Raw genomic sequence first — 385 nt, 5'->3', positions numbered from 1 at the left:
GATACAACAAAGCAGATCAACCAGGGTTTGGTTATCAGTGCTGTACTGCTGCTGAACGGAAAAGTAGAGCCTGGCGTCGATCCAAGCAGTGTCCAACTAACCACAACAACTGTGCAAGATGGCGCACAAGAACATGAACCAGGTGCAAAAGAGAGCGATGATAAAAGATGGACTTGTATAATGCAGCAACAAGGCCTGCTTCTGGACGACACCATAACCCCATTAACAATGCTGGTGAAACCAGTGCAGTCACAAGTGAAGAAAAGACCCAGGTACTTGCCACTCACTTTTTTAGCAAAATGAGTGCCCCCTTACTTACACCATCCGTCTTTCTCTAAACTACAGCCACTCTGATACCCAAAAAAAAATTTAAAAATTTGGGAAA

This window comes from Penaeus monodon, chromosome 29 (assembly GCF_015228065.2).
Source record: "Penaeus monodon isolate SGIC_2016 chromosome 29, NSTDA_Pmon_1, whole genome shotgun sequence".
Taxonomy (NCBI): domain Eukaryota; kingdom Metazoa; phylum Arthropoda; class Malacostraca; order Decapoda; family Penaeidae; genus Penaeus; species Penaeus monodon.
This window is presented reverse-complemented; position numbering follows the sequence as displayed.